Source organism: Protopterus annectens, chromosome 1.part2 (assembly GCF_019279795.1).
Source record: "Protopterus annectens isolate FY-2018-M chromosome 1.part2, PAN1.0, whole genome shotgun sequence".
In the NCBI taxonomy this organism is placed as follows: Eukaryota; Metazoa; Chordata; order Ceratodontiformes; family Protopteridae; genus Protopterus; species Protopterus annectens.
The window spans coordinates 942,027,052-942,038,799 of NC_056727.1; the positions used below are offsets into that span (position 1 = coordinate 942,027,052).

Sequence of the window (11,748 nt, forward strand, 5' to 3'; positions counted from 1 at the left end):
AGTAGCTAGTCTGTCCACAGTGGAAGGGTAATTATTTGAATCATTGCTGAAGAAAATAATATTTTTTAAAACACCTTTATTAAATTATCACTTAAGACATAGGCAAGCATACATTAACAGAAAAGAAAGCAAACAATTTTAACATTTTCCAATTAAATACAATATACATTGGGTCTATATTAGAACATCGAAGTTTCAAAACTTCGAATGTTCTAATATCGACCCCTATTCAGCGAAAGCTGAAAACATCGAACATACAGAACAGCAATTTTTTTCCCTAGGGAAAACAATTGCTGTGCCAAAACACATACACACAACACAAGCACACCAAACAAACAGCAATACACACACATACACCTAAAATCTTACACCTAACCCTACACTAAACAATACACACACCACTAACTATCCACTTACCTTAACCCAAACCCTAACCCTAAGGTCCATCACTATTGCACACTCACCTCACCCATGCCCTAACCCTAACTCACCTACCCCACCCTAACCCTCACGTCCACACAATCGCACACTTACCTGACCCATGCCCTAACCCTAACTCACCTAACCCGCCCAAACCCTCATGTCCACACAATCGCACACATAACTAACCCGCGCCCTAACCCTAACTCACCTAACCCGCCATAACCCTCATGTCCACACAATCGCACACATACCTAACCTGCACCCTAACCCTAACTAACCTAACCCACACTCAGTCGCACACTTATCTGAACCCGTCGCGTAACTTTCCACCACAGCGCTGAAAATACCGAAGCAACAGAAATGGACAACCAAATTCTTTCCCTATGAAAAAATTTGTTTTTCTGTTGCTTCAATATTTTCAGCTTTCACTGAATAGGGGTCGATATTAGAACATTCGAAGTTTTGAAACTTCGATGTTCTAATATAGACCCTATACATCACATATATTTTCTTTGCTACTATCACCAGTCAAACATTAAAAAAAATTCTGTATTCCTGCCTTCCCTTAAACTTCAATGCTCTTCCTCTTCCTGACCTTTATTCTACATGCATTGTTCCCACAATTTCCATTTATTTCTGTGTAATTTGCTCCTTCCCTGTTCTAAACATCTTCCAGTCCTTATCTCTTTGATAATATTCAATACCTGAAATACAGTTGGTGTATACTTTGATTTCCATTTTCTAGTAACTACTTTTTTGGCAGCCAACAAAATTAAACTTTAATAAGGCCTTACTATGTCTAGACAATTCAGATCCTGTATCCCAGTTTTTGACAGACAGAGGCTAGAGGGGTACAGCACCTAAAACAGAATAAATGACAGGAGGTTCACAGTACATTATTTATTGATTAATTTTGTTGGGTGTCAAAAGTAATAGACATAAAATAGGCAATATATATACTATAGATTATCTTTTGTTGTATGTAGTATACACATATTAAAACACTAGACAAAAACAGCACAAATGTGGGTAGACCGAAATATTTATGCACTTGTTAAACATAAAATGTAGGTATATAAGATAGGTTTTGCCCTGCAAGAGGGCATTGTCAGTTATAAAGTGTAGCACTCCACCATCTGATATTAAAATATATACCACCAAGCCACATGTTATGAAAGACAACAAAATGTTAAAGAAACAAGTATGTGCCAAAACAACACTGATAATTATTTAAGAAAAGTATGTGGCAACTAAATATATTTTATTAAACAATACAAACATTTGTCTACAAACAACAAAAAAAAAAAAACAGCAGTAGAGCATCAATTTATAATTGTTATTAAATGATTTTAAGTAAATAATGTGAGGTATTGGGCATTTGTTTATAAATGGTGAATGGTTCAACATTTTCCAGTATTTACAAAATATATACATCATAATTAAATATCTTAATGCTTAAAGAGTAAATACATGTTATCAGCCTCATGAACATGAAAGGTGGGAGCTTCAGCCCACCTTATTTGAAAGATCATTAAGAAAAGATCATCAAATGGGAGACCTTAGCTAGAAAGCATAATTTAAATAGGGGGGGGTTCTGTGATAGTTATCCACTTTCTCTCACCTTTGTCAAGCCATTTATGTGAAATCACTATAGACTTATGTTCCCTGATTATTTATTCCCTAGTAAATACAAAGATTGCATTGGTACATTAAAGGCTATGTGTAAACTGGGTATCATTGGGGTAACAATCTGAAATGTCTAGATTCACAATGCTGAGTCCAAACATGTAGAGACTGAATTATCAAAATGCGAACTTACATATATCAAGTCCAAGACTGCCATTTCTCAGAATGTTTCCTTTTCCAAGGTATGGCTATATTGGATTTGGTATATATAACTTCAGGGGATGTGGGAGGCTTGCCCCCAGCATCAGGAGGTGACTTGTGTATTGTCCCCTGCAAAACAAAATAGTATAAAAGGAGAAAAGTAATATTCAATATTCACTTTTCTCCTGCATTTTTAGTCTTCTTTTTTTTTGATATTTTGGGATACTTCAATAGGAAACCAATCACTGGTCTTTTTGCATCCAGTGTTAATCAGGTATTCTTGAATACATAGTCTCAAGATACAGAAAGCTTGTCCAACAAAAAATATTCACATACATGATGAGCTAAATATGTAACCTAATCTGTATAGGCTGTAGATTCAAACTATCTTGTGCATGTTCTAAAAGCTTTGTAATTAACACATTGAGATGGATATTACAGTATCCACAAGGGGTTCATCCCTTAAGTAGTTCACCCATCACCTCTTTTGTGTTGTCTTAAAATCTCATTCAGATTTCTCCTTCTAAGATATGAGAACCTACAATGATAAAATAAAAAACTCTCCAGAAACCTGTCACATAACATCACTGACCAGTGTTTCTGAATTATTCTCCTGGCAGCAGACCATCAACAATCTGTTGAGTGTCAGTTTTATAGTAAGCCAGAAATTCCTGCAGTGTCATATTATTTACACAACTTTTCACTGTATACAGTACTGAAACATTGCATTCTGTATGCATAAATCCATGTTTAAAATCCAAAGACAATGTCTGACAATCCCTCAGAGTTGAACAGACACATTTTAAATGCTCGCACTGTGACTTGGGAAATCTATTAAACATACAAATGCAATGGCAGCTAACAAGTGCCAACAGTGAGTTTATAAATTGCATTAGTTACATTCACATCTAAAAATTAATAGTAAAAATTTTAGCATTGCAAGAAGACTGGATTCCAAAATAAGTATGTTTCAAATAATAAAAAAAAATCATATAAATTATCCATTGTCCCATTCCATGTAAGCCAGATAATATCAAGGTAATCACACTGCATAACAATGTTACCGAAAAAGCTTTTCATTTCCTCATTATAAATAAAATGATATTCAAAATAACCCATAAAATTATCAGCATATACAAGAGCAAAAGATGCTCACTTAGCTGTACCTGTACTAGAAGACAGCATCTGTCTTCATAATGTATAACACTTTTAGTCAAAACAGCTTCTGCTAAATGTAGATCTCAAACGCATATAGGTCTGTAAGATTCAACCAGTGCTTCACTGATTTCAGGTCTAGATCATGAGGTTTGTTGGTATACAAGGTATGTACATCCATAGTTCATAATAAATTGTTACCTTCAACTATAAATCAGCCATTAATTGTAAATCCTGGATGGTATCCTTATGCCTAGAAGGGATATAATCAAATATAGGTTTAAATTAAGACCAGTAGTACCCAGCAGTACTATTTCACTGGCCCAGCAAAAAGTAAAACACAAATAAAGAAAACAACATACAATGGAATCCCAGTAAAAGTAATGCAATAATCAGAAATAAAGTATAGCACTTTCATCTTTGTTTCTCTTAGACATCTTAAATACTCAAAAAATATCTCCACATATATTTAACCAAACGTGTCTCCTTTTTACTTTTCATTCAATTTTGAAAGACATACTGCAGTGGTGGTGCTGCGGTAGCATTGTCGCCTCATAGTAAGACGTTGTCCCATTCGATTCTCAGCTAGAGCGTCTTCTGTGTGGAGACATGCATGAATGGACATACCTTCATTGAAGGTTGTGCATCAGAGCTGGCAACTCGGCATGTAAAAATCTACTGCCAATCATTAGCGGACCAGAGTCCCGCTGTGGCGACCCCTAACCGGGAAAAGCCAAAAGACACAACACAACATTCAGTTTTGAAAGACATCTTACATAAAATGCATCATTTAAATGGGGGGGTGCAATCCAATTTTATCTACCAAGATAATTCTTTATTTTCTAGGATGTTATTTAAATTGTATACCCTTATATTCTCTTCAACATAACTGAGTGGGTAAAAACTAAAACCTTCTTAAAATGATTGCATTCCCACCTACAGTGGATATAAAAGGTTTACACACCCCTGTTAAAATGCCAGGTTTTTGTGATATAAAAAAATGAGACTACAATAAATAATTTCAAAACTTTTCCCACCTTTAATGTGACCTATAACCTGTACAATTCAATTGAAAAACAAACAAATATCTTAGGGGAAAAATAAAAAACATACAATAAGCTGGTTGTATAAGTCTGCAAACCCTTAAACTAATACTTTGCTGAAGCACCTTTTGACTTAATTACAGCATTCAGTCTCCTTGGGTACACACCTGCCATCAATTAAAGAGAGTCTGATTAACCCCAAATAAAGTTCAGCTGTCCTAGTAGGATTTTCCTGACATTTACTCAGTCGTCTGCTACAGCAAAAGCCATGGTTCACAGAGAGCTTATAAAGCATCAGAGGATCTCATTGTTGAAAGGTATCAGTCAGGAGAAGGGTACAAAAAATTTCCACAGCATTGGCTAGAACATGGAACACAGTGAAGACAGTCATCGAAAAGTGGAGAAAATATCGGAAAACAGTGACGTTGCAAAGAACTAGACATCCTTCCAAAATTGATGAAAGGACAAGATGAAAACTGGTCAGGGAGGCTACCAAGAGACCTACAGCAACACTGAATAAACTGGGTGAATTTCTGACAAGGACTGGTTGTGTACTACATGTGACAACAATCTCCCATATTCTCCATATGTCTTGGCTATGGAGTAGGGTTGCAAGATGGAAGCTTTTTCTTGCACAGAAAAACATCCAGGCCTGGCTAAAATTTGCAAAACAATACATCAAGTCTCCCAAAGTTAGAATATATAGTAAGGGGAGGGTGGGGGGCTACGCCCCCCCACATATTATAAATGTTTTAAGCTACACAAATGGATACTTACAAGTGCAATGAATAACTGTTTTGCAGAAAACAATATACAACCAAGGTATGTGGGGGGCTTCGCCCCCCCCACACCCCCTTACTATATATTCTAACTTCAGTATCACACTACAGTGGGGAAAAGGTCATATATCACTGTCGATGAAATGAATTGTCAGCGAAAGGAGTTGTCAGTGAAAAGAACTTTCTGTGAAATGGTCTTGCTGATTTGCTTGTCAGTGAAATGAGCTGTCGATGAAATGAAGGTAACCCATATATATATATATATATATATATATATATACACACACACACACACACACAATCTGAATTTGTAAATATGTACTTAAATGCTAAAAGTTCCCATCCAATTATGTTAAGAAAGGTATCATTAAAGAACAAGTTATTAGACTGTCTAGACTTATAAGTGAAGAAGAAACAAACTCAAAAAAAAAAAAAAATTGTGCTCAGATTTGATACCTTATTATATTGTTTTGCTACTTCTAACCTATGACCTCACTTAATTAGCTAAAATATTTAATATTTGTACTTACATTTCTTCTCTTTCTATAATACAATTGTATTTCCAATGACTGTTTTAATCCTCTGGAGCTTTTCTCCCCGGGCCTCCACTGAAAATGGACATTAATCCAGCTGGACTAGCCCGGTCAACAAATGTAAAATAAAAATAAAATAAAATAAATAAATAAAAAATTTAAAAAAGCACTACTTAGATTAGAAGAATTATTTTTGGAGACAGGTTATAGTGTCAGTTTTCTAAAATGGTTTCCCGCATTGAATAAAAAAGTTGAAATTAGAGAGCAATAGAAGAATGAGTTGTCCAATTTTCTCTACCTTGCCCATTCAGAAAAGTTGAGTAATGTGATTACTATTAATTAGAAAATAATTAAAAATAATCCAGATTTAAATAAATTTATAGGAAATAATACACTATTTGAAAATAAAAACAGTGAAAATCTGAATCACACACACACACACACACAAACATATATATATATATATATATATATATATATATATATATATATATATATATATATATATATACAGCAAGAAAGATTGAGAAAAGTTAGAGCCTTCACCGTGCAATACCCTAAACCTCCTGTAGTACAGGCCCATAGGCTATAGGCAAATTACCCCTTAAGGGCATATCAGTGTTTCATTTACATGCCTTCTGAATGCCTGTGATTTTTTTACTTTTTAAGAATTTATGGGTACATTCAGGCCAATAAAGACAAACTCCACTAGCTCTAAACATGCAAGTTTTAACCTTTTTCATGACATCATCAATACAGCATAACTAAACTGTTTGCCTATAAATAGAAACACAGAGCTTAAAATCAAGCCTGATGTCCATATATAAGTGTGCCTGTAAAATATCCTAAATAATATCCAACCCAATGGGTAAAAAGTCACAGAGACAAACCACTTAGTAAAAACTGCAAAAAAAGACCCAACTAAGCTCTCGAGTCTTTACTATGTAATTCCTTAAACCTCCTGTATTAGAGGGCCATGGGATATTTGCAAATGGTCACCGATGTGTGCTATACCCCAACAGGAGGGAGGGGAACTATATGAGGTTACACTCCTAGAAACTAAAATGTTTTTTGCTCATGACCTATGTTTCTTGGTAGACTTGATGGAACTTGTATTAATTAACAATTTCCTGTACTTTGAAGGTGCATACTTTAAACGGGTTAGTGGAGTGGCAATGGGAGCAGCTTGTGCTCCCACATTTGCAAATATAGTGATACTAGGTTTGGAGAAAAAAGCTATATTGGATTCTAGCTATTCTTCGTTATGGTCTAACTATTTTTGATTCTTAGATTACCTGTTTTTTTTTGTATGGAATGGGAACCCCAGTGAAATTGAGGCATTTTTGAGTTACCTTCAGGGTACATCAACATTCCTGAGGTTTACACATACCAAAAATATCAGCAATATACATTATTTGGACATTCGCCTCAGAATACTTGATGGTGTTTACACCACTATGATATACAGAAAAGCTACATATTCTAATTGTTTTCTCCACTTTAAAAGTGAGTACCCAGGGTACTGTAAAAGAAATTTGATAAAGGGACAATTCATCAGAGTGACTAGGATGAGTTGTAATGAAATTTTGTTTAAACAAGGACTTGTTAAAATTACATCCATGTTCCTAGAGAGGAGGTACCCACATGATTTGTTAAGAAGACTAAAGGAAGAAGTGGAGCATAATAGAGATACACAATATCCATGTATACTGGGGAATCCTGACTTATTAGAGAGTATAGGACAGAGTAACAACAAGGACACCAAGCATTTCCAAAATGTTATTAAGTTCAATGAGGGGAAACATGGATGTAAAAAAAACATTGTTTTGAGAAATTGGGCCATTTTGAAGGCCGATGAGGAGTTGTTCCAACATGTAGGAGAAATATCCACATTTACATACAAAGCTGATAGGAACATCAAACAAGTGTTAGAGAGGGACCTTTAACCCCAAAAATTTGGAACCATCAAATGTGGTAGGTGTAATTACTGCCAATATATAGTTAATAAAGGAGAAATTACCATGAGTAACAATTTCCATACAAAAGTCACTTTTAAAAGAGGAGACTGCAACACAAGTGGTGTAGTGTATTTAGCCCTTTGTGACTTTTGTTGCTTATTTTATGTGGGGAAAACAGAGAGAAAACTGTCCATGAGAATTTGTGAACACTTATACAACATAAGAAAATCTAATAGGAATAATGTATTGTTTAAACATTCTTGTATTTGTGAGGGACACAAGAAGTTAGGTTTTGGTATTTTAGAAGTAGTTCCACTAGAGGCCAGAGAAAGATCTTGGGAAACCAAGATAGAATATAAGGAACTACTGTGGCAATTTAGATTGGATGCAATGCAAAAACCAGGTCTAAATGAATATGTCACCATTAACCCTATATTAAAAATGAGAGCTGCCAAATTGTAACATTATGCATATGAAATGTTTATTTTAAAAAACATATTTACTTTACAATAGGCTATTTTATAATAGATTCATTTTAAAATGCGTTTTTGGATGGATATTTGCAAATGATCCCTTAAAGACATGTCAGTGTTTCTACTACATGTCTTCTGAATAAGTATGGATTGAGGTCACAAATCATATACATGGAGCCGTAACAGCCACTGTACATAAGAGTCAGAGTTCAAAAAAGTCCTTGCTTCACTGTAATAGCTGCCATCCTAAAAATATAGAAATATCTATAGCTAAATCTCAATTTATTAGAATAAGAAGGATTCACAGTGATGAATTTCAATTCAAATGACAGTCAAAAGATCTGACTGAAAGATTTAAAGCCGGAGGATATCATATAAATGTGATAGTTAAAGTTAACATATGATGAGGCAAATGGAAAGAAAGGAACTTTGTGCTATAAGGCAAAGCCACTTCATACAGGTGCTCTTAAGTTTTGTATAGAGTATGGCATAAATACCTTTAAAATTCAAGACATTGTGCAAAACATTGGCCCGTATCATTGATGGACAATACATTAGCCTCAATACTCCCAGAGAGAGATGATTATTTAGTTATAAAAAAGTTAAAAACTTGAGGCAAAGTTTATCATCTTTTAAACATCTTAGTGTAAATTGGTTATTACTGATACATTTGTATACATGTGGGTAGTGTGCATAATGTAAATATGTTTTGAATGTAAGGATATTTATACCAAGAATGCCAAATTCAACAAATAATTACTTGTTAGGATTTCTAAGATGGCTGCACACTGAGTAACAACTTAATTTCAGCTCTCCCAGTGTGGAAACAAAAACACAGAAAAGAGAGCTAGTGAACTTATCTTTTTGGGTAAATATCAGTAACTGGCTAGTAAGTCCACTGCTTGGATACAGCAAAACAGAAATTCAAAGAACCTGAAAGAAAATCACAAAAGGTGAGGAGAAGACACTGACTGGGAAGAATTCTGCAGCTGTTATGCAAAAAGCAGTGCAAACTCCAGCTTCAGTGCAAGACATGACTTCCAGTAACCTAGAGTAAATAAGTCAAATGTACTCAGAGATGATTAAATTAAATGAAACACTGAAGTAAATCAATTTGAATATCAAAAGGGTGGAAAATGGAAGGAGCTTTAAACAGATATTCAGACCAGGTGATAAAACTGCAAAGAGTTTGACATGTAGAAAAGTCTGGCTGAATATGAGACTGCTCAAGAAGAGATGCTTCAAAAAATAATAGAATTAGAGGACAGAGGACAGAGCACGTAGGGAAAACCTGAGATTTTCTGCTGTACCGGAGAAGCTGGAAGGAACATATTGTATTGATTTTATGAAACTACAAATAAGAAACTGAACTGGTATTCCACAGCAAGAATTGTTAATTGAAAGGGCATATTGTGTGTATGCTCCAATCCTGGCCATGAGAAAGCAACCTAGACCTTTAATAGTAAAGATGCAACCCTACCAGAAGAAAGAGATGATTCTTTGAAAGCTGTGACAGAAGGACAAAGTACTAAAAACTGGAGACAGTGAGTGTGGAAAATGATTACTCACTGTACACCAGGCAGAAAAGGAGTAAATTAATTCCACTAATCAGGGAATGTTGAGAAACAGCCATGAGATTCATGCTGCTGTATCCAGCTATTTTCAGAATATTCTTTAATGGGGGGTCAAATAAATTTTTGATGCAGAACATCCTAAGAAGAAAATCAAATGTTTGTCCAACAAAAAGTGAGCTATGAATCAGAAGATGATTCTCCATTTTGTTCTTCTGGTGATAAAGCCCATAGAGAGACTATGCCAGTGAAACCTTTTCCATTGTTTCAGAGGAAAATGTTTGACAGACAGAAAAAAACACAAGAGTTGACTAGAAAAATTGGGAGAGCATTGAAAATGAACCAGAGACTGGATTTGGGAGATGGAGCTCAACAGGAAGAAAACCAGCAACTTGGAAATTGACAAGTAAATGTTGGATTACAAAGCATTAATTGTATTTGTGAGATATGGTATAACAAGAAAACCTGGAAATATTTGACTTTTTTGACTTTGTTAAACCTGTAGGGAACTCCAAAGCATATGCCCTACTTCATGTCATTAATGTTTGGAAGAGCATTTGGAGGGGAGCTAACTGTAAGTAAAACAAAATTTGTTCTTAACAGTAGTATGTTTATAATCCATTACATACATAACCACCTTTAGGCACCAGCAAACTCTGTGGTTACTGGCGGCCCCCTGTTCCTGGGGGGCCTCCAACCACAGTAAGTTATCTTATCATGATATGTCGTAACATGACTGTCAAATCAACAAAAGCTAGTATAGCAATCTTGCATATTTAATAAACTAGATGGACAATAATAACTCTTATTTATATCTCCTTCAAAATTCAAAGATCTTTTTAGCTATAGTAACAGTGTTTTGTCAAGTAACAGGCTTCACAATTCCATTAAATATTTTACCACTCACATAGTGCCCCTGGCTTAGTTAAACCCTGTTGGTGGACATCCTCTCTGCTTAAACTAAAAACATAGCCAGTGTGGTAGCAGGGGGCCCTTAATCATCCTTGACTGTGTGGGAGCCCGACAAGAGCTGCTGTTGGGTTGAGAAAAAAAATCAAGAGAAAAAATGTATTAATTTTCTATTACACTCTTTAACCTGAACAGGGCTGTGATATGACCCTTTATGATAAAGCTGGTAATGAACATGATCAAAGTAAGCACTAGGGAGATCAGCAGCTCAAAGTGACTGATCTCAGTGCACACATTATATTTTAAGAAGAGTTGATGCTCCCAGTCTTCAGGGATGGTTTTCTCTTTCTGGCAGAACACCAGATACTATATCTCTCGATGTCTTTGCTGAAAAATTCTACTTAGTGCTAAAAATAATATCAAAATAAAGTCTCAAAATGAGGAGCACATTTATATATTACTCGAATTTGCTTAACAAGTTACTAAAATAACACATTTTGGATCAACATGCATTTTTTGTACAATAAGAAGTATAAAATGCTAATGTATGGATTTATTGACTGCAATTTTGAGTGATTTACCAGCAAATAAAACATTTTTTAAGAAGGACAGTCAAAATTATGAGGCAAAATCAGGAAATATGTGTGAAATCAGGGACAGTGACAGGTATTCATTTACATTTCAATGTGGTAAATAAAACTGACTTACCCCTGCTGTTTGACGACTACTAAATAGCAATCTCTGATCTGGTGTGGCAGTATCAGTGTTGCACAATGTATTGCTATTGCTGAAATAAGAACAAAACTAGTATTGTTGTAACTTATGCATGGTGTGTGCATGTCTAAAAAACATCACTGATTTTTATCAGTGCACAAGTCCAATAATGCTGGGACACATTATTTTTCTGGATATCAGTAAAACATGCAGCTAACAAGTAATTACACTTCAAAAGAAAGGCATAAAATATATCACAGAACATTCAGCAACTTAAATCTTCTAGGAGGCCACCACTCCCCAGACTATATAAATAGATACTGGGAGGCTTCCTTAATCATCCTTTGTGGTAAATCCACAAAA

At 35.0% G+C, this 11,748-nt stretch overlaps 1 protein-coding gene across 1 annotated transcript in view; it reads right to left on the bottom strand.

Moving 5' to 3' along the window:
* TOGARAM2 (TOG array regulator of axonemal microtubules 2) overlaps positions 1-11,451 on the bottom strand; it is a 1,500,446-nt gene extending 1,488,995 nt beyond the window's left edge. The window contains exon 1 of the mRNA XM_044059883.1: positions 11,380-11,451. The gene's annotated coding sequence lies outside the window, so the exon portion shown is untranslated. The remainder of the gene's footprint in view (positions 1-11,379) is intronic.
* Positions 11,452-11,748: the final 297 nt, after the last annotated feature.